This window comes from Acinonyx jubatus, chromosome B1 (genome assembly GCF_027475565.1).
Source record: "Acinonyx jubatus isolate Ajub_Pintada_27869175 chromosome B1, VMU_Ajub_asm_v1.0, whole genome shotgun sequence".
Lineage (NCBI taxonomy): Eukaryota > Metazoa > Chordata > Mammalia > Carnivora > Felidae > Acinonyx > Acinonyx jubatus.
The window spans coordinates 121,316,595-121,344,067 of record NC_069382.1 but is presented as its reverse complement, the minus strand read 5'-3'; the positions used below and the strand labels follow the sequence as shown (position 1 = coordinate 121,344,067).

At 34.2% G+C, this 27,473-nt stretch overlaps 1 protein-coding gene across 4 annotated transcripts in view; it reads right to left on the bottom strand.

Moving 5' to 3' along the window:
* The window catches only part of STPG2 (sperm tail PG-rich repeat containing 2), a 598,009-nt gene that overhangs the window by 127,332 nt on the left and 443,204 nt on the right, over window positions 1-27,473 (bottom strand). The gene's annotated exons all lie outside the window — the stretch shown is intronic.

Sequence of the window (27,473 nt, the reverse complement as noted above, 5' to 3'; positions counted from 1 at the left end):
ATCTGACATATTTTGAAACTTTCTGGGGCAAAGCATGAAAGCTAAAACTCCCTCAGTCTTTCAAGGCTAAGGAGACAAAAATCTACCATGCTTTCAATCAAAAGTTCATAAGGGTCATGTCCAGGGAAATGGGCTGAACCAACGGTGAACTGAATCTTAACTAAAATTGCAACCCAAACATGATCCTATTCTCTCCTGGGTTGGATTGAAGTGACTAGCCTCTCATGGATAAATCCTCCCTGTTGGCAAATTAACTGTAGAGCTAAAGATTTTACAAATATTTTATACACAAGGTCTGACATACAATAAAAAATTACTTGTCATGCAAGAAGGCAGGAAAATGAGACGACCAATTAGGACAAAGGTAAGCAATAAAAAACATATGAATAAATGATCCAGATATTGGAATTATCCAAGAAAACCATTAAAATACCAATATGTTATCAACAATTAAGGAAAAGGTTGAAAAATTTGATGGAAAGATGAAAAATTTCTATAAGGAATTAGAATCCACAAAGCAAACATCAAGTTGGTATTTAAAAATTGACCAAGCACAAGGTCTGAAACTTCAAGCCCACTAAATGAGGTTAATAGTAAACTGGACAGAGAAGAAGACACAATTCGTAAACTATAAAAGAGGTCAATAAAAAATTTTTAAATCAAAACACGGAAGGCAAACAAGCATGGAAAGAACAAAATAAAGTGCAAGAGACATAAGGGACACAGTGAAGGTTTAACATACCTGTCACTAGACTCTCCAATAGAGATGACAAGGAGATTGTGGCAAAAGTAATATTTGAACAGATAATGACCAAAGATTTTCCAAAACTGATCAAAGATATCAACACACATATTCAACAATATTAGCTAACTGTAAATAGGATAAATAAAATGAAGAACATAGCTAGCCACTAGCTATTGAAATCTGAAGACTGAAATAAATTGTAAAAGCAGTAACAGTAAAACTGATAGCAGACTTATCAATATAAATGTGGAAGTCAGTAGAAACTATGCTGAGCCCCTAAAGATTAAAAAAAATTCCAAACTAGATTTTAGTCCAGTGAAAATATTCTTTAAAGGTAAGGGTGCAATAAAATATTTTCAGACAAATAAAAAATAAAAGAATTAGTCAGCTGCTGAGATAATCGGTTGCAATATACATACATGCATACATACACATACATATATATACATGTACATGTATATATAAAACACAGGAAGTTTGTCAGGATGAAAGGAAAATGACCCTAGAAGAAAAGATAAAACTAAAGGAAGAAATGAGGCAGCAGTAGAAGTGATGACTATGTTGCCACATAGAAAAAAATATTGACTGTTTAAAAGAACAGTATTACTGTGTCTTATGGACATACATCATAGAAAGAAAAATGTCTGATAACAATAGTTCAAAAGTTAAGAGGGGACTAAATAAAGCTAAAGTGTTGTGTGGTTCTAGCATGGCTTATAAAATGCTAATACACTAACTTAGATAGACTCTAGGACACTAACTTGGATAGACTCTGGTTGGAACATGCTGTCTTTGAGGTGCTTTGGAAATCCCCAGTTGGAAATCTGTAGCATGAAATGCAATATGCAGTTTTGAAGCACTTGGGGAAGATGTAGTCTGGATAAATGTGTTGGGGGTTATCAGTGGCAGCAGCCACTATAGTGACTGGAGGAGAGCTCTAAAGAAAAAGCCTGAGAAGAAGAGAGGAGGAAGGTAAGAAGAGGGAAGATGGGGGAGAGGGGAGGGAGGAGGAAAGGGAAGAAAAAAGAAAAAGGAAAAGAAGGGAAGGGGAAGGAAAAAAGAAGGGACAGATAGAGGAATAGATATGGAGAAGGAAGAGTAAGGCAGGAAGAAGGAAGAGTGTCCTCAAGGTTTAAAATATTAATAATGCTATAACTTATTGAGGGCTCATAAATACCAGACATCATAATAGGCCCTTTAATAATTTTTTTTCAAAAATTTGGTTCTATAGCCCTGTGAGGTAGATATGATTACCATCTCCACTTCAAAGCAAAAACAAAACAAAACAAAACATAACAAAAAAAAAAGCAAAAAACAAAAACAAGCACACAAGCAAACAAAAAACCCGTGAGTTTAAAGAGATTAGGTAATATTTCCAAAGTAATCCAGATATTAAACAGCAAAATAAAAATAGTAAATCTAGATATTTCTGACAGGTTTCATGAAATCAAACACATGCTTTAGTGCCCCTGAGAAGGGCCTAGGCCCCTCAACAAGAGAGTTCTTGGTTTTGTGTGAGAAATTCAAGAGTAAGATATTTGGAGAAAGGGACAAAGATTTATTAAGCATAGAAGTAATAAAGGAGATACTTCATAGACAAAGTAGTGACCTTTCCTCCCACATGGGAAATGTGTCCCTCTTTGCCTCTAACAAAAGGTTTTATAAGTTTTTAAAAACTAGCTAACCATATAGAGAGGGCTTACTCTTTAACTTTGGATTTATCACTTATATTGGGAAGTTAGTTTTTCCATTGTTTTAGGGTTGTGGAATTACCCACAGGGAGCAATTTTAAGAACGTCCAGGCTTTATTACTTTCACTGCTAGGGGGAGTGTGGTCTTGTGGTCTTCCATGAGTCAGATCTCATTACTCTTTTTATGACCTACTGACATTTAGGTTAAAGTTCAGCTTAAAAACCAAAATGACTTTACTTTGGTCAATTTGTCTCCAGAGTCTCCCTTCCCTCCTACCTCATCCGTAGTCTATGTCGCAAAGCTAAGTCAAAGTAGGAAGAGTCCCAACACTGAGGAAGTGGTCACAATTGACCACTGCTGTGAAAACAAAATGACCAAAAAACACAATTGACAATGCTTAGAAACATGTTCTTTGGATTTTGCTTTCAAGAGGTCACTGCTGCTCTTGACAAAAATAGTTGCCACTGAGTGGTAGAAAACAGACTACAGTAGGTGGAGGCATTCATAGAAGGTAGACACATAAAGACAATAATATATCTGGACTCTGGACCCTTCTCTAGAGGCTGGTCATGAAGAAAGAACAATTGAGAATGGTTAATGTGTCATGGACAGAGGTTTTGTCTTTGTTCCAAATATCCTGGAATCATGAATATGCTGAAGTATGCTGAAGGAAGTGTCAGCAGCTGGAGAGAGAGGTTAAAGGAATAGAGAAGGCAGATAACTGAATGAGAGAGTAGTCTGAAGGAATAGGGCAGGGAAGAGACTGATGAAAGTTTGAGAGCCCTGGGGGATTGTGCCAAGAGGAATAAGGTGAAAATTGTCTTCCAATCCAAGGAGGGATTTTCCTTCCACTAAGAAAGTCCATGCTCAAGAGTCTACAAAGGAAGGAGTTGAAGTTCTTTCTGAGACTTCTATTTTCTTATAAAGGATAAAAAAGTGAGTTGCATTTTATTCGCAATAAAAATATTTTTCATACAGCATATCATTTAGTGTGACTTAAACTAAGAGTAAATACAACTCTGAATCATTCATATTTCTCCTTATAATTTTTCAGCTTCAAGAGTACAGACTTTTATAGACTTGAAAATGCTATTTGGATATACTTAAGTAAAAGTTAAAGTTCCAGTTCATTGTGCCAGTTGGTTCAAAAAATTTTAAACCCTTAATTAGTTTGTACTTTATATTCTTTATAACTACCAAAAATTACACATACAATCAAGTGTGAATTTCTTTAAGGGTAACTCCCCTCTCCTGAATGTTTCATTACCTTGTAAGGTCACATTAAGAGACATTACAAGTATAATATAATATAATATAATATAATATAATATAATATAATATGTAATGTATATAAGTATAATGATATATATAGTTACCTATCTTCATTTTAATCAATGTGTTCTCTTTCATTGGGAAATTGGTGATGAAGCAAGGCTGGGAAAAGTGGTCACTAACTGGAATATCTTATCTGAAAGTTCATAAATGTTATAAATGGAAACACTGAGGATGATTTTCTGAAACATGTATGGGTCTTTAAGACTGAAGTATTAGTGAATCTAACTCTGCAAAATTATCAGGCCTTTGGACAAAATCAAAAATGTATCTGGAACATGATCTCCCTAAGGTGAATGTGAGGCATAACTAATAAGTGTTATGAAGATATACAGTTATAATTAAGTGAACCACAAATCTGTTTTGTTGTGGTGTGGAACACTTTCAGAGATGAAAACCTTACTTATAGGAATGTGTATGACCATAAATCATGGCCTTAGTAAATCTATAAGATTGTATTATTATAAGTAGTTATGGATATTACAAGCAAGTCATTTTTCCTTCTGGTTTTTCAGATTTAGGATCCCATATTCAGAAATGTATACCCATTTGGGACACAGCATTCTGGAATTTTTAACAAGATATAAAGTTTCATTTTCATAGAAAGACAGTCTCATTGTAAAGACCACATATCAAGTAAATGAGAAAAGACACGTACATGTGTTTGTGGGTGCTTAGAGGGGAAAAGCAGAAAAGGGAATTGAAAGAAGGAACAACTGGAAAATAATCACCCCATAAAAAGTCAACCACTGTCTCTAGAGTAGTAAATTATAAGTTGAGGGAGCAATTTGAAACAGGAAGTTAGGAGAGAATGCACAATTTGTAAAGTTAAAATACTGTAAAGTTGGAGTAAGGAATTTTAAAGTAATTTTAATGTATGAAGAAATTTTGGACCTATGCCATATTATTTTTTTCATATACTTCTAAAAAATGTACTGTAATACTGAGTATAAAATTCTCTATGAATTTAGCCTATAGTTATATGTCAGGAAGTACTTTTCTTTCCTTTACAGAGGCAAACTTTACATATAAATATAACACTTTATATACATGAAATATTACACATATATGTATGTATATGTATGTATATATGTATATATGTATGTATTTATGTATACATAAGGGATATGTATGTGTATATATATATAGATACATACATATATATGTATATAGTTTTTGTTGAAATCTAACTTTAAAACTTACATTGAGTTGCAACTACATGGATGGAGCTGGAGGGTATTATGCTAAGTGAAGTTAGTGAGTCAGAGAAAGACAAATATCATATGACTTAACTCATGTGAGGACTTTAAGATACAAAACAGATGAACATAAGGGAAGCGAAGCAAAAATAATTTAAAAACAGGGAGGGGGACAAAACATAAGAGAGTCTTAAATATGGAGAACAAACAGAGGGTTACTGGAGGGGTTGTGGGAGGGGGGATGGGCTAAATGGGTAAGGGGCATTAAGGAATCTACTCCTGAAATCACTGTTGCACTATATGCTAACAAATTTGCATGTAAATTAAAAAAAATAAGTAAATAAAATTAAGTAGTAAAAAAAAACATTGAGTATGTCTCATATTTTGTTCTGATATCGTAATATGGTATTTTCAGCCTGATTAAAGAAATCACTTCAAGAAGTCAGTATATTTTCAACTACTTGATGAAAACAATGAACACATGAAGATGGACTGAAGACTGAAGGGAATAAATAAAATATACCTGAAGCAATTCATCTTTTTCCCCAACACTGTCCCCAGGGACACCGTGGGAAATTTCATAGCTCTTTAGGGTCTCCCTAGGATACTCCCTCTTCCTTGTCATTCACAATGGAATAAAATTCTTGAGCTATGAAGCTGCCTATTTCTGAGCTGAGTTCATTCTCCTCTGGAAAAAAAGCATTTCTGCATTCATACAAAATAGCAATCTATTTGCAGTCGCTTCTTTGTGATTTAACAATGAACTTGGACCTGAGTCACAGTCACAGAGTTTAGGGTTAAATGGAAGCTTTCAAATACTCTAATCAAACTCATTTGTTCTATGTGCAGATTTGGATGTCAGTTCCAATACAGTGTACATACTACTTTTCTTTTTCTTTCAACAGCTGGCTATATGCAGCAAGTTTTAGGAAATCTGAGATAGATATCCATCTTACTTGGATTAAACTTTGTGCCATTGTTACGTCACTTCTAAAAACACTTCCTCGTATGAAAATTATATGGTTTGGCCCTCATGAGAAGACACAGTCTTTTCTCTAATGGTATTAATCAGGGTCTGAATTTGTGCTACACATTGGGCTTAATCCTGGAAGCCACACTGATAAGCATGAGGGGATGGCCCCTGTTCTACTGGAGCTCCCTAAGAGAGAGACAGACTTGGTCCAAAAAACAAGAGAGTGTTATTAGGATCTCTGACTGCTGAAAGGAGAACAATACAAGTATTTTTTTAACCTAAAACTCAACATAAAATGCACCAGGACACTTAGCCTTGGAACTCTGTGTGCTCTTAGTTTTATTTTTTTTCCAGTTTTTAAAACCAATGCATAACTATGTTTATATTTATTCCATTATTTCTCATAAATTTCTATTTATGAAGTTTATTTCACTTTTCAAATTTCTCTTCAACTCTTCTAGGTGTCAAAAATCTATTAGTTTAACAAACCACATTACCACAGCCATTTCTATTACCCACAAAACAATAACTTCTAAGAGCCAACCCATGATTAAACTACAGTTTAAATGTTAGCAGCTGAATTAATTTTAACATGCTGATACCTTGTTAGTTTTCCCATTTGAACTTTTGTATTGCTACTTCAACAAAAAGAACATAAACTATGTAATCTTTATAGATTGCTCTCTTATTCAAATAGCTATTACTCATTTACTAAAAATAAAATGAAAAATAGAACAAGGCTTTCTGAAACTATATATCAAGGAGAAAGTTTTATAGCTTCAGTATTGCTTACAAATCAATTTCTTAGAGTTGGTCTGCCATTAGTAGCTTTTAAGACTGCCTAGAGCTGTGTCATTCACTGCTATTTTGACACATTAATGCACTAATGGTATGTGCAAGCTGACATAACTTCTCTCAAGTTCTATTACAATAATTATCAAGACCCTTCTATGAGACATGCAAAGTTAAGCAAGGTGACAAAGAGTATGTAAATACTCAAGTATTCCTGGAGCATTCATTTAAAAATGACAGTGAATAATTAAGAAACTATAAAAACACCAAGATAAGAACTGTCTGCCGAGAACCTCACCAGAGGAAACAAACCGTGAATGAAAGAGACAGCCACTTAGAAATGAAAGCAGGTACACTTAAGTACTCATTTGCTTTTTACAAAACAAGGTAAACGTTATGACATGATAACACATATCACATATTAAAATGCTCTGAATTATTGGTAGGTAGTTCTATTAAGTGAGTACACATTTAAGGAGCATGTAATATAGTAAAAATGGAATTATCATCAAAAATCATTTCACTTTTAGTGGGAAAGTAGACAACATTTTTTTGTGGGGAAAAAGCATTAATATAAATTAGTAAATATGATATTCACTGGAGGAACAACTTGGTTATAGGCAATAAAGTACTTAATAATCAGCCTTCTGTAGTTTCCCTCCTTCCTTTTATCCTATCCCAGGCTAAAAGAACAAAATTCTTCCATATAGCCCTCCTGTTAGATTGCTTCTGTCAAAAATATTAAATGCCTTCCTATTGTCTATCTTATCACATTAAAACAAAATGTTCACTATCCTGGCTCCTTCCCAGCCCTTTCTCAGAAACATTATTTTTCACCCCTAATTTGATGCTAATGTGAGGGAATGATATCAAACCCTTTTAATAGAATTGCTTTTCATCCTCACTTCCCTCTTGTCCTGTGAATGGCCCAGCTATTTGAAGAAATTTGCTGCCCCAAGGGACAGCAGAATCCAAAATCAAGACATCAAGTTCTTGACTTAAAACATAAAAAAACAAGAAGTAAAAATGGTGACTCAGGCTTAAGACAGAGGATTAAAAATCATATGTGCTATTCTGTCAATACAGAAGAGATAAGAAATTATAAGGTAGAGATGGAGAAATGAGAGGTTTAGAACTGGATCTAGAATAGAGGACATAATTGCTCTCCTCCCTTGCTTGTCCTGGAAGGTATCAGGTCCAAAAAGTTATCCAGAATTCCATGTCAAAGGAAAATAGAATTGAAATAGCTATGTAAAGAGATTGGTGTGGAAAAGCCACACTGGCACTCCCAGAATGCCAGCAAGGTACAGAAGAGCTGTCAAATTTCCTCTATTGGAAAAAGGATTAAAAAGAAAAGAATAAAGAAGAAACATACGGCCAGCAGACCCTGATGGGCCCTTGTGTTCATAATGAGGGATGATGCATGGAAAGTGGAATCAAATGGAGAAGCAAACAACTCTACAAATGCCAGCACAGAGGATCACGATCCCAGGCATAACTGTACTAACTCAGAAGATGATAGATCAGAACAGAAAATGTCCTTAAAGCAAATTTCACTTTGCATCTCTAGTCAGGACACTACACAAACAGAAACATATTATTCCAGAAAGAATGAGAAAAGACAAAAGGGAGAATGGGAGAGAAGGACAGGTAAATCTTGTAACAAAGTAGTTAAGAAATCAGACTCTTGAGTAAAGAATGCCAGAGTTCTATCCCAGGTATATTGTATTTTCTGTATATCTTTGAGCAAGTTACCTAATTTTCTGTGTCACAGTGTCCTTGTCTGTAAAATAGAAATAAAATAGTGCTTACCCCTCATAGAGATGGTATAAAATTAAATGAATGAATTAATAAATACATAAGAAGAACTTCAAATTGATAAAGGTAAAGCTCTTAAGCAATTCTGGAAAAAAAAAAAAACAACCAACAACAACAATACAATGATCATGGCATATCCAGGTAATAAGTAAAAGACAGTTGGGTAAAGTAGAAATATTATATATAGAGGAAAGGAAACTGAGTATGGAATATACTAGATAGGAACAAAGTATAAAAGGACAGAACAATGACGGGTCCAGTCTACATCCTGTGATCTACATGCAAAAGGGTATAGTATAAGTAGGTATGTGATCAGTATATGAACAAATGAACATGAACAGCCGTGAAGATGTTTAAAAAGGATTTATATATAAAGCACAAGATTTTGAAAGAATAATCTTGCAAAGTTAGATTGAGAATAAGAGATGAGTTTGAAAGAAGTATGATAGAATATGCATATATTTTTATAATAATTTGCCAAGAATGTTGATGAAAACAGTGACACTGAAAATTAAAGTGAATTTATCATTAGAAATATAAAGCAGAGGGGCACCTAGGTGGCTTAGTCGGTTAAGTGTCAGACTCTTGGTTTCAGCTCACGTCATGATCTTGTGGTTCATGAGTTCTAGCCCGATGACTGGCTCCATGCTGACAGTGAGGAGCCTGCTTGGAATTCTCTCTCTTTCCCTCTCTCTCTGCCCCTCTCCTGCTCTCTCTCTCTCTCTCAAAATAAATAAACTTAAAAATAAATATAAGCAAAAATAAATAAATACAGCAAAAAGATAGAACTGTGAAAATCATTTACCCTCAAATGCTGTGAATTCCATAACTAAAAAGAAAGAGAATAAAGGAAAATGAAAGAAATATTTTAAACAACACTGAAGACAGTTTTTTTTTCTGGGCACCTGGGTGCTCAGTTGAGCGTCCAACTTCAGCTCAGGTCATCATCTACTGGTTTGTGTGTAGAGCCCCGCATCGGGCTCTGTGCTAACAGCTCAGAGCCTGGAGCCTGCTTTTGTTTCTGTGTCTCCCTCTCTCTCTGTTCCTCCCCCACTCGCACTCTGTCTTCCTCTGTCTCTCAAAAATGAATAAACATTAAAAAAAATTTTTTTAAGATACTTTTGGGGCACGTGGGTGGCTCGGTTGGTTAAACGTCTGACTTTGGCTCAGGTCATGATCTCACAGCCTGTGAGTTCGAGCCCCGCATTAGGCTCTGTGCTGACAGCTAAGATCCTGGAGCCTACTTCAGATTCTGTGTCTCCCTCTCTTTCTGCCTCTCCCCTGCTCGCACTCTGTCTCTTTATCTCTCTCTCAAAAATAAATAAACATTAAAAATAATAAAAATAATAAAAATAAATTTAAAAAGATCGTTTCCCATTTATAGAAAGATTTAAAATACCCCTATAAATTGTATACTATGGACTAGCCTTGGCCAGTCTCCAAGTCCATAGTATGATACTTTGTTCTAAAATGTTTGTGAACTCTGCATGATTAAGTATGCGAGTCAGAAAAACTCCATTCTAACTACCTTTGATCATCCTACAGGAATTTAGAAAAAATGTTGAGACTTTACCATACTATCTAGTTACATGTTATTAAGTCAGACTCTTAAAAATTTCCTCTGTGTATATATTCATTACAGAATATTTTTTAGTTCGTGGTCTAGCATTTTAAAGAATGATACTTAATCTCTCCAAGACAGTTTTTGCTTTGTGCTCTTAAGAGGACAGTATTTCAGAAAAACTGATTACAACATTTACACTTCATGGATACCTATAAGAAATACAAAGTTGTTACACTTCCTTTTAAGAGTTTATCTTATACACGGATTAAAATGTCAATAATAAATCACCTTTATTTAAATTTAAAGGGTAAACTTTTATTTCAAGTACCAGAGGTTTTAACAAAGTTTTTAAGAGTATGGGCAAATATGAAATAATAGAAATAATAAAATTGATCTTGGTCTGAATAGACAGATAAGTGTGGGTCAAATTTCAATTTATAACAAAGAACCAGTTAGGATTTCTGAAAATGAATTCCAGAATTTTTAGAGTTATGTTGTTAGAACTTATTTTTTTATATTTCACATGTAATACTTCAATATTTACATTCTGATAAAGAGACATATAAAGTTCACTGTTACTATTGTGCATTATTAAACAGTATATTGAAAAGAATAAAACTAAGTATATCATTTCTCCAATATATTTGCTAACCACTGGGGAATTTGAAATAGTCTTTTTCATCTCTAGATGATCATTAATTTTTGCTTAAAGAAATAATGAATGACTTACCACAGGACATAAAACAAATCACCAGGCATGTCAAAGAACTTTAGGGATTAAGGAAACTTGAGACATTGGCTAGGCCAATCTACTAACTTATTTGATTGAAAACCAACCATATACAATGACATAAATTGACCAGTTTGATACCGTTACAGACAGAGCTAGGATTAAAAGCCAAGTTTCCTAATGCTCCTTTGTTACACCACTCAGAATCATTATCTAGAACTGATAAACAAGTAAATCAATATTTGGAAATACACTCTGGACACAGGACATGAGATGAACAAAAGTGAAATTGGTGTTAACAACAATAACCAGGACCTATTATTTAATGTTATTTCAATATCTTTGAAAGCGCTCTTGAAAAATTAAACTAAAATTTTATCTTCAACAGAAATATTCATATGATCTAATTTGTTCATAAATAATGTATACCAAATATTATATTTAAAAAGTGAGCTTATATTAACAGGCATGCATAAGTAGGCTAGAAAAAATCCTGAAGTTAAAAACAGAATTATTGAGATTCATTTTAAAAATTCTTCCATATTCATATTTAATTTGTCATTTAAAAAGGTAAGTCAAAACAAAATATCTGTTCTCTATATATCTTATTAAAAATGTTTGTTGGAATATCGACCAGTACTGGTAAACATGGGAGTTAGTTACCCTTTCAATTTAAATCCTGAACTGTGCTATCTCCTATGATAAAGAAAAATATGATCTATTTTTTTTAAAAACCTGACTCTTCTTACATCCATGGGAGGGGGGGAGGTGAATAATAGTAAAGCTTAATACTTATGAATACCATATTGAGTAGTGTTTACACAAACAAGTAGTTTGATGCATTGTATTCATTAAATAATTTGATGCTACTGCTAAATTAGGAAAAGATTATCAGTGTTAAAACACATACTGAATCATTAGTAGTATAATTAAATTTCCATGTTTCTCTTGCACTGAAAAAAATATTGCTACTTTGCCATAAGCATTACTAATTTTTGTTTAGTATATAATTTATTTTTTAAGGATGTTTCTTTTATAGGTTTTCAAACTTTCATAATTTCAAGTAACTAAACATTTTTCATAGCCTCCAGTTTTACAATGGAATCTGGTGGAAAATCAAACAGTTGCATAGTAAACTTTGTTGGAGTGATTTTTTCTCTATGCAAGTCATATTATTTAGCTACTTGAATTTAATATGTTACCATAAAAGCTATAAATATACTTACCTTAGGGGTCACTACTGACACTTGAGTCATTTATAATGACATAAATTTTAGTAAAGAAACTTGACAAACCATCCTGCAGGTGACATGCAGTCTTTGTCTTATCTTAAGTAATACCAGCTCGGAGAAGAGGGATGATTTAAACACACACATGCAGTAGCTGGTGACTTATATTACATATGGATAATGAAAAGGTTTAAATTAGACTGGCAGAAATTTTGGTTGGAAAGTTGAAAAATGAATGAAATACTGGTATGGTCTACAGGAGTTTTAAGTTTAAGGAAGCTGTTGACCCGTCTATACTGAAAAATGTCAACTATCTTAGGATTCAAGACAGAAGCTTGGAAAGAATAATGATTCATAATTTATCTCAGCTATGGTATTACAATATTAATCTCTTGAAATACCATATACTCTTATACCACCTAAGATGTTTGTCACACGTGAATGGAAGAGTTTCTCCACCATAGTGAAGCAGTTACTTAAAGAAGCAAGCTAGTCAAACAATTTAAATGTCATCTGCTTTAAAGTTACAACTTTAATGTAATGCAAAGCATTTTTATCCACTATATAAATAGCACATGGTATTTGACATTTTCCTACTGTTTTATGGCTTCAGATTCGTAATCTAAAATTTTTAGGACAAAAAATTTAGTTCAATATTCTAGAAGAGTGGCAAGAGTATGCAGGAGCTGTGGTATAAGATAGATTTGGATTGTAATATTGAATCTGTTACTTACCAGCTAGGTAAATGTCTTAAATACCTAGTCTCATTTTCATCATCTATGAAAACAGAGGCCATATCTATATACTTCCTAGGGTAATTATAAAGATTAAGTAAAACAATTACTATATAAAAATCTAGGAAGCACATGATAGATCCTCAATGAATATGGGTTCTTTTATTATTTTTGGGGGGGTTCTTTTATTTTAATATACTTCCCATTATCCCTTCAAGAAGGTGCTATGTAAAATAGAATTGGTGATTATAAGCAAATTAGTAATAGTAAAGGGTGACTGGACAGTCAAAAAATTGTTTATTAGACTTCACAGTCTTCAAAGGAATGATTATTTATTAGAAAAAATGTAACGATATAGTTTACTATGTAATTATTTCATTTTCCTCAAGATTCCATTGCAAACCTGGAGAGGTTGGGAAAATATGGTTTAACATAACAGAAAAAAAAATTATTGATTAGTGAGTGTGTCCTTTCTTGGCTGAAGTAGTTGTCTTACTCTATCCAACAACAAATTATGGCCATTCGTTCAACACTAGTCACTGCACTAGATATTGACAATGCAGTGACAAACACAGATATAGATCCTGAGGGCATGGGACTCACAATAAAATGAGGGAGACAAACAATATTAAAATAATCACATAATGAAGCATATAATTAAACTCAGATAAGACATCTCAGTCTCCAGAGGAAGAATCAGACTTGGGTTCAGGGGACAGGGAAGACTTTCTGAATGAAGAGGCCTTTGCTGATCCCACATCCAACAAAGTAATAAAGTTTTGGTGACAGGAGTAGACAGTGGAGACTCCAGGTAAATAGCACAGCATACTAGAAAAGTTAAACTGTAGCAAAATATGTAACAGATCTATTTATTTTATAATATAAAAACAAGTAAAAAGTGAAATAAAATTGAGATAAACTTGGCCGTCAAGTGTTGAATGTGTCAGTTGTAGCAAGTTGTGGCAGACTTGTTCCTTTCTGCTTGGTGGTCTTTACAACACCGAATAAACAAATCTCCATATTTTTGCAGTGTTATGTAATTTTTTTGAGAGCAAATTTCAAAATTTCTGTGATAAGCAAGATCCATTTGGTGTTGTATTGGTGTGAGTCTTTTTTTTTTTGCAATTTACAGGCAGTTTCCTGTTTAATCTTCCTTAATTTATTATTGCCTTCTGTTCACATTAATGATGCCTTGCTTCTCACTCACTGTTTTGCTGAAACTCCAAAGATCAGCAATACTCTTTTCTTAAGCATTTTATTTTAATGGGATTCAAAAAAGCTAGTTGATTATCACTTTTTTTAAATGGGAGAACTAACATGTCCTTCATTCAACAACACTTTCTCTTTTGGAGCATTATCTTCTGAGATTCTTTCTACTAAGGGCCATCTTGTTTCCACTTCTGAGCTTCTCTCTGGAAAAGTTTTGTACAACTAATCACTGAATATCTGAGCTGATGCAAGCTAACATTCTGAGAATCATAAACTGAATCGTCACACTGAGAACTTTTTTTTTTGTTCTTCCTAAACAGAGGCCTGTGTTCATGTTTTTCCTTTTTAAGAATTAAACTTCAGTCACTAAAAAGTTGAGTGGAACAGCATGTTGACTTCAAATTATAGAGCTGACTTTATATAGAACATGTACATTATATAAAAATATTTAACAATTAAAAACAAACTATATTTCATCAGATATCTTTCTATATTTTCTAAAACAACATTATTGAAATGATTCATTTCTAAGTTATGAGCATGACTCTTTGAAGATATTATTTACCAAAGGATGAACATTTGCACTTATTTGTACTGTGACGTGCTTTAGAAAACCCAACCATAAATATTAAATTCATTTATGCATTTATGTGACATATTTATTATCATCTAATATAGTTTACTGCCACTTGAAAATGTCCATTTTCACTTGTGTTTCTCAAAAGTTGCAATTGCAATAAAATTTAAACATTGCAAATATTTTAGGTAAAGGATTATCACTTATATCTACTGGAAGAGTTATAAGTATTTTAAAGATGGAAGTTTTTGGGGGCACCTGGGTGGATCAGTCGGTTCAGTGTCCAACTTTGGCTCAGGTCATGATCTCGCGGTTCCTGAGTTCTCCACGTCAGGCTCTGTGCTGACAGCTTGGAGCCTGGAGTCTGTTTTGGATTCTGTGTCTCCCTCTCTCTCTTCCTCTCCCCCACTCACACTCTGTCTCTCTCTCTCAAGAAATAAATAAACATTAAAAAAATTTTTAAAGATGGATGTTTTTAACAGCCAACTTATCTATAATTATTTTCTGTTGCAATAGAATGGTTATATTCATACACAGTTGTTCTAAAAATAATGTGTACATTTTGGTGACTACGACATAGATATAAATAACTGAAACAAAATTTAATGATAAAGCTGGTATTTGATTTATGATAAAAATATACAAAACAATAAAACCTCAGTTTTTGTATGAACATACTTCAATAAAAATAAAGTGAATGGTTAGCAACTGGTAACAGACTAGTTCCAAAATAGGTCAAACTACTGTTTACATTCACTGAAAAATAGCCAAAACATGAGTGTGATACTTGAGTGATGGGAACCAAACAAATTTAACCTTGTAAGTTACTAATTTTCTATCTGGAGGCATTTACTGAACTCCAGCACAAGGAGGAAAAACCCAATTAGAGCATGGTGGGCTCACTGAGCTGAGGACATTGACAGTGCAGTTAGAAAGTCAGAGGCAGCTAGAATTTGCAAGTCAGAGAATTAGAGAGGAGAGACCCATGGAGAGTAACATAGATCCAAAATTCTGCAAAAGACGTCCCTTGAGTCTTTTTCTAAATAGTAATCTGTGCATGCATATGGTATAACTCCATAAACATGTACAAAGAAAAATAATTACTGGGGTGCTGTAGCTTGAATAGTTCCCAAAGATTACACAGGAGAGAAGTTCAAGTTCAGACAAACCATAGAGCAGGAATTTTGTTGAACACTTGGGGCATCTGGGAGAATACATAAGTCTTGCCTCAGTAATAGGAATAGAAACTTGAAAGGCTATGCTAAGCTAGAAAGGGCTTTAAACATCCTCAAAAATTATATATATTTTATATATGATCTGCAAGTAAATTAGCTGTTTGTCAGTATAAACTTCAACAGTTTTCTGAAGAAAAACAATAATATCAAGTTATTAAACACCATAATAGTCAAAATGTTCAGTATCCAGATAAAAACTACTATACATGTGGGGTGCCTGGGTGGCTCAGGTGGTTGAGAGTCTGACTTTGGCTCAGGTCATGATCTCTCAGTTTGCAAGTTTGAGCCCCATGTCGGGCTCTGTCCTAATGGCTCAGAGCCTGGAGCCTGCTTCAGATTCTGTGTCTTCCTCTCTCTCTGCCACTTCCCCACTCACACTCTGTCTCTCTCTAAAAAATAAATAAGACATTAAAAAATTAAAAAAAAATACTATACATATGAATAAGCAAAAAAAAAATGTGATCCATTACATGGCAGGGGACAGGTTTATTTAGAAATAAACCCAGAAATGTCTAAACAAAGGACATTTAAAGAGTCACTATAAGTATATTCAAGGATTTAAAGGAAATGTTAAGATAATGAGGAGCCCAAGAAAAAAAGTGAGATAAGATTTAAATAATAGTCAACTTTTCCCTAATTTTGACTTAACAACTATAAAATATAAGCTCTCAGATAAAAGAACTCAAGAAATCATAAACAGTTTCAATACAAAGATTGCTGCAAAAGAAAAGATTGGTGACATTCAAGACAGGGCAATAAAAATTGTTCAAATAAAGCCCAAAGAGGAAAAAAAAAAAAAGAGGATGAAAAATAATGGAGTCCCAATGACATCTAGAGCAATATCTAGCAGTCTAATATATGTGTAATTATAATCTCAAGTGGAAAAGTAGAGTGGAACATAAAAATATTTGAATAAATAAAAGCTGGATTTTTACAATTTAAATGAAATATAAATGTTAACCAAAAAGTTCAACAAATCTAAAGCAAGATAAATATCAAACATCACCAACATTCATAATAATAATTGTATAAACAATATAAAAAAGAATATCTGGTATCAGAGAAAAAAGGGCACATTGTATACATCAGAACAAGGGTAACTGTCAACTTCAGAAAAGAAACAAAGGAGCTAGAGATCATTAACTGCATCTTTACAATGTCAAGTATCAGAAGTTTCCTATGTTTGGGGCAAGAAAAGGGAGAAGACTGCAAAGAAACATAGGGAATATTTTGGCATGAAGGAAATGCTAATTATTTTTATTAGAATGATGGTTACATGGGTGTTTACATTTGTCAAATTTATAACACTGTATTTCTAAAATGTTTTTCATTATATATAAATTATATCTTGATGAAATTAATTTAAAAATAATAAAGATAACAGAAAAATATAATTTGATAAAGAAATGTATTTCCATTCACAAAAATTTAATAGTCTAAGAGGGTATAGATATTAAGTTGAAGATATAAGCTTATTCTCCTACTCATTATTTTATTTATTCATTCTATAAATAGTGTTTTAAGTCCTTAATATGCACTTTTCTGACTCTCTGTGATTATCTATATTGCTAAATTCTGTAAGAAAATATGCTCAGTAAGATGAATAGTTGTAAAAAAATTCAAACAGCTCTTGAACTTTGTCACACATACATTTCTTTTCACTACATAAAGCATACTTAAATGTATACCTTTTATATGAAAATTGAATTTATTTTTTTATCAATTGTTTTAGTAACAAGCATATCAAATCAAATCTAACCTAGTACAAGAACACTTTTTGTACAGCAAATAATTTCTATCACTCCTTTAAGATACATTCCATTTTTCTCCTACACTGAAATGAGTACAAGTAATCTATATATTTTAACATATCTTTCAAATTTGATGAAAGCAAACTTTGATTTTGGTTATGTGTCTGGTAACAAAGCAGTTTATTTCATTTTCTTTTGAATACTTCTTTAATTCATCAAATAAAGAGAAATACTTCTGCTTTGTTTTATTTTGAAAGAATATAGTCATGACATCTAAAAATATATGAAAAATTTCTTTGAACTAAAAGGATTACAATGTTGATTTAGTTGGTAATAAAATAATCAAATAAATTATTGCATTTCAAATTTTTTTTGAGACATAAAAATCTTAACTGTAAATATAGATATGCTGAAAATTTAAGGAATCTGACAATATTTAAAAATATATTTTTGGGGGCACCTGGATGGCCTAGTCGGTTAAGTGTCTGGCATCAGCTCAGGTCATGACCTTACGATTTGTGAGTTCAAACTCACCTAATTCAAGGTTCTCTGCTGTCAGCTCAGAGCCCACTTCAGATCCTCTGTCCCCCCCACCCTCAGCCTCTCTCCCACTTGTGCTCTCTCTCTCTCTCTCAAAAATAAAATAAACATTAAAAACTTTTTTTTATATTTATATATTTTGAACCAAGCCATTTCAACATTCTTGCCATAAACACCATCCCCAGCATAGTACCATACAATTGGGAGGGAACCCCCAACTTCCAGCTTCTCCCTGAAGAGTAAAGGGTTTGGACTTCACATCTAGCACCCCAACTTTAAAGATTCTCATTTGAGGAATAGGCCCCTAAAACACCCAGCTGTGAAAACCAATGGAGCTTAAGTCCATGAGACCCATAAACCCATAGCAAATAAAGAAGTAGTTAATAGGAGCAAATACTATCTGCAGCTGTCACCCCAGGGTTCAGTGCAAAGGAAGCAAGTAAAAAATGCCCAATTTCCAGCCTTTCCCTAAATAAGGTCTATCTTTATAGTTTGAAAGCTGTTACCATGGGGCACCTGGGTGACTCAGTTGGTTAAGTGCCTGACTTGATTTCGGCTCAGGTCATGATGTCACCATTTCTGAGATCAAGCCCTGCCTTGGGCTCTGTGCTGATAGCACACAGCCTGCTTGGGATTCCCTCTTTCTCAATCTCTCTGTCCCTACCCCCATCTCAAACTAAATAAATAAACATTTAAAAAATAAATAAAAGCTGTTACCAGAGGTTAGGCTTCTAACTTAGCATGCATCTAACTGTGAGCCTCACCTGAGTGTGAGAATGGGGAATTTGGTGGACACCTCCCTCCCTCTCTCTCTTGCCTGCCACAAGTCACTAGTATCTCTCTAAAAAAATATTTTGCACACTTCTGCACCCAGCGTTAGCAGTTGCTACCCCAGCTAAGAGTCTCCAAGTAGTCTGGCTCTGATAGCCAATAGGGTTTCTATTCAGTAATCCCATAAGACTGTAGCAAACAAAGTTCTTAATGGGCCCAGAAGCATAGCTCCGCCCCTGCAAACAGCTATATACCCAAGTCCAGAACAGTGGGAGAAGGCAAAAATACTTACCTTCAGTTTCCCTCAGAAAGAGGCCTAACGACATACTTTCCTAGCTGTTTTCTGAGGATCCAGCTTCCAGTTTACTTGCAGAGGTACTGAGTGCATCCATCCTTTTGGCTTACTGCTACCTTTTGGCAGACCCTAAAACTACTGAGAAACAGTAAGATCAAGAAGAAGGCTTGGACAATCATAATGGTTTGAGAGGCAACCAGAGCTGTGGCTATCAATAAGGTTTATCTCCTACACGACACCATCTCTCAAGACTGGGAGAGGTGCCTGTCTCATTTAGTACACAGAAACCAACATAAAGAATCAAGGACAATGAAGAAACAGAGGAATATGTTCCAAACAAACAAAAACCAAGATGAAACTACAGAAACAGACCTTACCAAAACAGAATCATAAAGAATTAAAATAATGGTCATAAAGTTGCTCACCAAAGTCAGAAGAAGAATGCATGCACAAAGTGAGAATTTGACAAGGAGATATAAAATATTAAAAAGTATCAAACAGAAATCACAAAGCTAAAATGTTAAATAAACAGAGTGCCTGTGTGGCTCAGTTGGTTGAGCATGCAACTCTTGATTTCAGCTTAGGTCATGATCTCGTCATTTGTGAGATCAACCCCCACATCTGGCTCTGTGCTGACAGCAGGAGACTGCTTGGGATTCTCTCTGTCTCTCTTTCTCTCTCTCTCTCTCTCTGCCCCTCCCCTGCTCATGCTCTCTTTCTCTCAAAATAAATAAACTTAAAAAAAAAGTTCAATAAGCAAACTAGAAATTCAATAGAGGGGTTCAATAGCAGAAAACATGAAACAGAAAAAAGAATTAGCAAACTCAAAAACAGAGCAGAGAAATCCACCCAATCAGAGAAGCATAAATTAAAAAGACTGAAAGAGTGATAGTCTAAGGGACTTCTGGGACATCATTATTATGTACACAAAAGGGGTCCCAGAAGGAGAAAAGGAAGAAAAAGGGTCAGAAAGCTCACTCAGAGAAACAACGACTGAAAACTTCCCTAAGCTGGAGAAAGAAACAGACAGTCAGATCCTTTTGTATGAAACTACAAAAGACCTCCAAATAACCAAAACAATCTTGATAAAGAGCAAAGCTGGAGGCATTATACTTACTGATTTTAATCTATATTACAAAGTTATAGTGATCAAAATAGTACGGTATTGGCATAAAAACAGACACATAAGACCAATGAAACACAATAGGGTGCCCAGAATTAAAACGATGTATATATGATCAATTAATTTGCAACACCACCACCACCAACAACAACAACAAAAACAAAAATAGACAATGGAAAACAGATAGTCTTTTCAATAAATGGTGTTGGGACCATCTGGACAGCCACATGCAAAAGACAGAGTCTGGGCTCCCATCTTACACCATACACAAAATTCAACTCAAAATGGATTAAACACTTTAATGTAAGACCTGAAACAATAAAATTCCCAGAAAAAAACATAGTAAATAAGCTCCTTGACACTGGTCTTGGTAATGAATTTTTGGATTTAACACTAAAAAGCAAAGACAAGAAAAGCAAAAATAAGCAAGTGGGACTACATCAAACTAAAAAGCTAAGCACAACCATCAACAAAATGAAGACAACCTACAGAATGGGAGAAACTATTTTCATATTATGTATTTGATAAAGGATTGATATCCAAAATATATAAAGAACTCATACAACTGAATAGAAAAAAAATCTGATTAAAAAATAGACAAAGGACCTAAATAAACAGCTTACCAAAGAAAATTAACAGATGGCCAACATGTACCTGAGAGGGTGCTCAACATCACTAATCATTAGAGAATTGCAAATCAAAACCATATCTCAAAAAAAGTGAGATATTATGTCATGCTGGTTAGGATGCTATCATCAAAAAGACAAAAAATAACAAATCCTCATGAGGATGTAGAGGAAAGGGAACCCTTATATACTGTCGTTGGAATTATAAATTGGTATAGTCACTATGCAACAGTATGGAGGTTCTTAAAAAACTAAAAATAAAACTATCATATGATCCAGCAATTTTGCTTCTGGGAATATATCCAAAGGAAATAAAAACACTATATATATATATATATATATATATATATATATATATATATATATATATATGTGTGTGTGTGTGTGTGTGTGTGTGTGTGTGTGTGTGTTATATATGTGTTATATATATATGTGTTATATATATGTGTGTTATATATATATGTGTGTGTTATATGTATGTGTGTGTGTGTGTGTGTATACACACACACACACACACACACACACACACATATATATATATATATACGTATATACATATATATATAATGGAATATTATTCAGCCTTCAGAAAGGACATCCTGCCATTTATGATAACAAAGATGGACCTTGAAGGCCTAATGATAAATAAAATAAGACAAATACTGAATATCTAGTAACTGAGACTAGAATGGTGGTTACCAGGAGGTGGGGTGGAGGCAATGGGGAGACTTTGAACAAAGACTACAATCTTCTAGTTGAAAGTTGAATAAGTTCTAGGTATGCAATGTATAGCAGGATGATTATAGTAATACAGTATTATGTACTGGAAAGTTGCTAAGAGAGTAGATCTTAAATGTTCTCACCACAAAAAATAAATGGTACTCGTGTCATGATGGAGGTTAGCTAATGCTAGTGTGGTAATAATTTTGTAATATATACATGTATCAAATCAGTATGTGAGAAGTAAGGTAGACAATTCATTTTCAGAATACCAAATAAAAGCTGTGTTGTCTAGTTAACAGTAGGCTTACAATCTACTGGAAATATATATGAACCCCCACCCCACACATGATGGAGTCCCAAACCCTTAGACACTTCACTTCCTGGTCCTGCTTCCCCTTTCCATTTCACGGGCTTATTTTGATGGGCTTTGCAATGAGCATGCATCAAAGAACAAAGGGAGGAGGGACTAAAAGTCTCTATGTCACCTCAGGGAATGTACATTTGTTCAAATCAGACTACTTTTTGCCTTACATGGACATAGGCAATCTCAGGGTAAGCCTGTAACCTCTGTAGTACTCAGCCAATGAGGAAGCAGGAGAAGGACTTGCATGCGAGGAAATAAATTGTCTGCTATAACTGCCCTGAGTGTGCCTGCCCATCAGACACTTGCTCTTGCAAGAACGTTGATTAAAGCCTTGCTTCACTCGGCTCCAAATCTCTGCATCCCTCCTCTGTTTGGGCTGGTGGGCTTATTTCTCACAAATACAGGGTACACCTTTTACTCACACAGTGTTTTATGTCAATAAAATTTTATCTCTATAAAATGTAGGGGATGGGAGTAGAGAAAGGGAAGTTAAAAAAAAAAAAGACATGAAGGAGCCAATCTGTAAAGTTCCTAGGATGAGAATACAGGGGATCAGAAATAACTAGAAGAAAGCCATTCCAGAGTCAGTGTGGCTGAAACATAGTAAGTAAAAAAAAAAAAAAAAAAAAAAAAAAAAAAAAGAAAGAAAGAAAAAAAGAATAGTCCAAAGCTAAGTAGGAGCCATATTATGTAGAGGTTTGATGGACATGTTAAGAAGATTGAGTATTATTCTAATTTTCAGCTTTCTATTTTAGTGAAAACATAAGAGAACATGAGCTGACATAGCCCTGTGGCTAAATCAAAAGGCACACCTAACAACCTCTCTCCTCACTGATAGATAATCCAGGAAGTTTCCCATCACAACATCCAAATGTCTTAAATGTCTCCTAACTTCATATGAATTTTCTGTCCACCCAGAATACTCCTGGAAAGAATAAAGGGTGCCCCTTTACACCTTCTATTCTGGGAGCATTAGTTCTAATGTTTCATACATAAGCATCAGTGCCTGTCCTTTGTTTTCCTAGGAGTCCAGTTGAATTCTCATGTAAATTTATTTCCTAGAGTTCATTCTAGAAAACAAGTTCACAGGTTTAGGACCTTTCATTAATAGACACTAATAAATCCTATATCAAAGGTGTAGGGCTTTCTTCTTACACCCCTTCAAGCATAATTGTCTGCAAACAAATTTAGTATATAAAGAAGAAATTCCCTTTGGCAGAAAGACATAGAAAGAAATGTTATTTCTTTTTCTGACTTAATAAAGAGAGAGACTGATTGCTTATAGCTTAAAAAGGGATTTGTGAAAAGAGAAAGTCATGTAAGTCTATGAAGTCAATTTTCCTACCTAAAGCAGCTTTTGCTTCAATTCTGAGAGTATAGTTTTACGTAGCAGTAAAATGTAAAGCTTAAAGTATTTTTAGAAATCATATACTACTAATTATTAATAAATGTATAATTTATGAATTCAAGATAATTATATAAGCTCTCTTTTTGTCTGGTATTCTTATCTTTTTTATTTAGGTTGCTATACTGGTTGCCAAAACTCCTATGAGAGAAAATGCCTTGATTTATGTGATAATCAAAATTCTACATGATTTACAAAATCAACATGTCTTTCATGGTTTGGATTTATATAATTTAATTTTGTAATATAACTGATTTAGAATATGACCTTTAATCTTGATCTAATTTTTTGAGATAATAAGTAAAGTCTCTTTTTAAAGGTTATCAAATTTTAGGAAAAAAATCACCAGGGGAACTTATTAAACACATAGATGATTGATATCAGTAGATCCTGGTAGGACTTGCATGTTTACATGATTGGTAGTGCCCTTGACACATGTGATCTACTGTCCACATATTAGTTTATGAGAAACATTTCCAAAAGAGACAAAAATTAAAAAGCCTTTTTTTCCCAAGCATAACAAAATTTGATCTAAAAAGAACTCTGTCAAAGAGGTCACAGGAAGTTTAACTTAAACATAGTTGTAAAAGAACTTCCTAACAAATTTAACTAAACAAATATACTTCATCAGAACATAAATTAACAAACAGAACTCTATCCATATAAAATTACAAAGATACAAATCCAATGAATTACATTATAAATCAGTATCTCAGAATGTGTGATCTTGAAGTTAATGGAATCTACAAAAAAGCGTACAACTCAGATTCAGATAACAGTACCACAGAGTAGTAGAACTTTTCAGATCATATCCGTGTATTATTGTGCTTTATTATAGGATTCACAGATTGAAAGAAAGTCAGGACACATAGATTAAGTAATTTTTAAAAGGACAAAGGGGATAGGAGAGTTATCTTCCAACACTCAAATGACATTCACAAAGGAAACACAGGAGCCATATAAACTGCTGAAGAGAACTAGAAAAATTGAAGAGTGAATAGAAACAGCCTGCAGAAAGTACAGCCATCCAGTGAAATATCAAGAATTAAACAGAGGGTGGAGTTCAAACTCTCAGGAGAGGGGTTCCTGACCCAGGCAGACGTTATACTTGATGACCCTCATTTTCCCCTATTGAATTTATGATTTCATGATGATTTCCAATCAACAAACTAAAATAATATAGCAAAAATAGAGTAGTATCCTTTGCAAAGTAGCAACATAAAAATAATAGACATACTCTTTTGGTTAAAGGAGAACTGAATTTCATAGCCATATTTTAAAATCTCACATGGGCGGGGCGCCTGGGTGGCGCAGTCGGTTAAGCATCCGACTTCAGCCAGGTCACGATCTCGCGGTCCGTGAGTTCGAGCCCCGTGTCAGGCTCTGGGCTAATGGCTCAGAGCCTGGAGCCTGCTTCTGATTCTGTGTCTCCCTCTCTCTCTGCCCCTCCCCCGTTCATGCTCTGTCTCTCTCTGTCCCAAAAATGAATAAACGTTGAAAAAAAAATTAAAAAATAAATAAAATAAAAAAATAAAATCTCACATGGGCTAAACACCACGTGAGGTTATGGAAGGAACAATATCTAAGGAAGGTCGATATCCTCCCTAGTACATATCTTAAAACAGAACTCAACACATCCTCACATCTCCAAAATACAAATCTCTACAAAACTTGAAGAGGCAGCAGTGCAGTTTTCATGGAATATTTTCCCAGTTATAAAAGAGAAGGTACATTATCTAGTACAGATTGAGTAATTTAGTGATAATTAATGACATTTCTCCTCTAGCCAAAAAAATCTCTCTACTCTCAGCTTCCATGCCTCTTTCTTTCCACCCTTCTTAGCAGCTTCTAAAAATTTCTCAGGCTTGAGTCTCTCCCTCCATCTACTTTACACCTCTCTATATTTTTTTGGATTTCAGTGATGAACTGTTTAGCTAAATCCTAAATCCCTTGATGTTGCATCCTCCAAATTATTATTTAGTATCATTCTAATGTATATGAAAGGCCAATGAATACAGGATGATTCTGTATCAAAAATCCTCAGGGTGACTTGTAAATTATCAAATACCTTATCCTGCTTCACTTTATTTTTTTTTCATTCTCAAGCCAAATTATGGCATGTATTAAATGCAAGTTCACTTTTTAAAAATATTTAATTTTTTTTTTTCATATAATACATCTCTAGTTAAGTGTAGGCTTCCCCTTAAGCTTTTGGTTTTAAGTCAAAATACACATATTCATTTGGATTGGTACTATCGGGAAGCAAAATTTGCCACTCCAGAATGTGTCTCTTTGGCATGTGGATTACTTTAGGCTGATTATTATTATTTTTTATATAATTTATTGTCAAATTTGCTAACATACAGTGTATACAGTGTACTATTTACTTTGGGAGTAGATTCCCATGAGTCATCATGTACATACAATACCCAGTGCTCATCCCAAAAAGTGCCCTTCTCAATGCTATCACCCATTTTCCCTGTCCCCCTGACCCTCCACCCCCATCAACCTTCAGTTTGTTCTATGTATTTAAGAGTCTTATGGTTGCCTCCCTCTCTGTTTGTAACTATTTTTTCCCCTTCCCTTCCCCCATGGTCTTCTGTTAAGTTTCTCAAATTCCACATATGAGTGAAAATATATGATGTATGCTTTTCTCTGACTGACTTATTTCACTAAACATCCACATTGTTGCAAAGGGCAAGGTTTCATTCTTTTTCATTGCTGAGTAGTATTCCATTATATATATATATATATATACACACACACCACATCTTCTTTATCCATTCATCAGTTGATGGACATTTGGCCTCTTTCCATAATTTGGCTACTGTTGATAGTGCTGCTATAAGCATTGGGGTACATGTGCCCCTATGAATCAGTACTCTTGTATCCTTTTGATAAATTTCTAGTAGTTATTGCTGGGTTGTAGGGTAATTCTATTTTTAATTTTTTGAGGAAACTCCACACTGTTTTCCAGAGTAGCTACACCAGTTTGCATTCCCATCAACAGTGCAAGAGGGTTTCTTTCTCCACATTTCTTTCTCCACATCCTCACTAACATCTGTTGTTCCTGAGTTGTTAATTTTAGCCACTATGACCAGTGTAAGGTGGTATCTCAGTGTGGTTTTGATTTGTATTCCCCTGATGGTGAGTGATGTTGAGCATCTTTTCATGTGTCTGATAGCCAACTGGATGTCTTCTTTGGAAAAGTGTCTCTTCATGTCTTTCGCCTATTTCTTCACTGGATTATTTGTTTTTTGGGTGTTGAGTTTGATTAAGTTCTTTATAGATTTTGGATACTAACCACTTATCTGATATGTCATTTGCAAATATCTTCTCCAAATCCTTGATTGGAACAGAAGGCTCAAGAAGAACCTTTGACATTCCCACTAACTGCCTAAAAAGTTTAGATAAAGGACCTGTTCCAGAAAGGGAGCTATCACCATAGATAAGTATAGTGTAATATAAACTAGCTCTGGCACACAGGGAGAAACTTAGCAAAGTCTGTTAAAAATCCTCTCTATGTTCCATTATTTCTGTATGGTTCATCAAACATTTTTTTGTTTATTTTAACTTGTTTTATTTTTTATTTTTTAAAATTCACATCCAAATAAGTTAGAATATAGTGCAACAATGATTTCAGGAGTAGAGCATTTTCTTACCAAACATTTACTCTTTTTCACTTTCACCCTCCTGTGAATTGCTTTTCTTTCCTTTGAAGTCCAAGGCTACTACCTCCTTCTTCTTTTTTTTTTTTTTTAATTTTTTTTCAACGTTTTTTATTTATTTTTGGGACAGAGAGAGACAGAGCATGAACAGGGGAGGGGCAGAGAGAGAGGGAGACATAGAATCGGAAACAGGCTCCAGGCTCCGAGCCATCAGCCCAGAACCTGACGCGGGGCTCGAACTCACGGACCGCGAGATCGTGACCTGGCTGAAGTCGGACGCTTAACCGACTGCGCCACCCAGGTGCCCCATCCTTCTTCTTAGTTAAGGATGCGTTCGTGTGTGTGTGTGTGTGTATGTGTGTGTGTGTGCATATATAT